This window comes from Panthera pardus, unplaced genomic scaffold (genome assembly GCF_024362965.1).
Source record: "Panthera pardus isolate Hobbes unplaced genomic scaffold, ASM2436296v1 HiC_scaffold_12, whole genome shotgun sequence".
Lineage (NCBI taxonomy): Eukaryota > Metazoa > Chordata > Mammalia > Carnivora > Felidae > Panthera > Panthera pardus.
In genome coordinates this window covers 104,663,770-104,665,939 of record NW_026526677.1, presented here as the reverse complement: position 1 = coordinate 104,665,939, position 2,170 = coordinate 104,663,770, and positions in this window count along the sequence as shown.

The following is a 2,170-nucleotide window of genomic DNA, read 5'->3' as shown; positions in this document are numbered from 1 at the left end:
TGTGACAGTGACCTAAAGAGGTTCAAGGCAGCGGGCACTAGCTTCTGCACATTCTTCAGTGCTGCCTGGGGTTTGATGCATTTGGCACATCTCGATAGAGGCAGGCAAAGGTTAGGGCAGAACAGCAGTAGGTGGTTTCCTGCTACCATCCTGCTTCTCTGGCATTCCATTTGTTGGTTCAGCTGTTGTCAGTGGGGTGCCTGATTGTTGTGGCAGAAAGACCATGGGTTTTGCACTGGAAGACTTGGGTTTAGTGTCCTGGATCAGTCACTTGATTCATTTTCTTTGATTCAGGGAACATGTGTCAGGCTTTTACTGTGTGTCAGGTACTGCTGGAGGGTGTGGAGATGAAGAAGGTATGACCTGTGCCCCCTGGAAGCTCCTAGGGTAGTACTGGGGAGAGGTTTGTAAACAAATGACTATAAATGTTCAGTGTGTCTGTGAAACGAACCTCTGCAGGCCTTTGGACAGAAGGAGGTGGTCAGAAAAGGTCCTTGAGAAGAGGTGTGAATTACTCTTGACAGAAGGGAGTGACGGTGGCATAGAGTGGCAGAAAGAGCTTTTGAGGCAGGGGGAACAACATGAGCAAAGACAAGAGGGTATGAAGTAGCAGGTCCTGTTCAGAAAACCACCGTGGAAAAAGTGGGTCTCTGCTGCGGAACTGTGGAGGGTCATCTTCCTGGGAGAGAGAAATTCAGATGTCATTAAGGCTAGGTGATGGCGTGCTTTAAGAGAAGGGGAAGAACATAGTGGATATACTTTTACAGTGGAATGAGGGTTCCATCTGTATATAGGTGATGACCCTTTATTCCTTGGAAGGCTGAAAAAAACCCACAGTGTTTGGTGCTAGAATATTATTTGGGGTTAGACCTTGTCACAATACCTTTACTTCTCTCCACCTTGTATCACTTCTCTGCTCCAGAATGTGGATCTCGGCCCTCAAAGGTGGTGTGGCCAAAGTCTCGTGAGGGTGGTACTCTAATAGCAAAGAAAGGAATGGTGTGCTCAATGACTTGAAGGCCTGGAGACTCCTGCTAGACCCTGGTTTTGATGCATCAATTATCTGCTTACTCCAGTTAAAATCACTGGCTTCTAGGGGAAGTTTCTGGGGATGGCCAAGAGGCAGCATTTTCCATTTTAGGCCTCTGTTCAATGCAGAGGTAATTGGTGAAGCTTTACATTGCTGTGGGGCTCCCACAAACTGCTACCAGTTTACAAATATTTATGCAGGTATTACACTCCGGTATGGTATCCCAGGTAGCGTCTCTTCTGATGAATAGTTTAAATACCACTCATTCTCAAACGTGTCTCTTTCTTATACCTTCTCTCTATTCCCCCTGATGGTTCTCCTTGTGTCTTACAATGTTTGCAAGAGAGAGAGACTCATTCCAGCCTTCTCTAGTAAAGGGGATTTTATTCTAAGACTATAAACTAGAATAGAACCTGGAGATCTTTCTAGAACAGAAGCTTTTCTAGTGATTAGTGTTGATTACCAACTTACTCATGGGCTACTGCCTTTCTCTTCTTACTACCCACTGATTCCCTTCCCTACTTTGTATCTTTACCTCAAAGCTGTTGCTTGCTGAGACACTTAATGGCTCTGTTTTACCTTATGGTACTTTTCCACCTTCAGCTCCCACAGCTAACTGGCCCATTCTGTCAGTATTCCTAGGTTGAAATTGTGACAGATGGAATGTGATTGGTCCAGTTCATCAGTTTATACCAGGATCACTGGTTATGCTCACTTCTATCCCATCACCTCTGGTCATGAGGGGCTATGGCTCTTACAACCAAACATCATCATCTGTGTTACAGTGAACTGTGGTGGACAGGTTCTATGTTTGACATCTCCAGTGCAGACAGTCTTTCCTTGAGACAGGAATGTACAAGAACTGCAGTGTCCTTCCAGCCAGAGGACTGATTAAACATCCTTAAAAAATTAAATCAAGACCCACTGGTAGAACTGTAGATAATGGCTTTTGTATTTATCTTGTTTTGGAACATTGGCTCTAGGTTATACTTCTAAATTTTTTAAAGTTTATTTTGAGAGAGACAGAGTGAGCTCTAGTAGGGGAGAGGGGAGAGAATCCCAAGAAAGTTCAGTGCTGTCAATGCAGAGCCTGATGCAGGGCTTGAACTCAAAAACTGTGAGATCAGGCCTTGAGCCAAA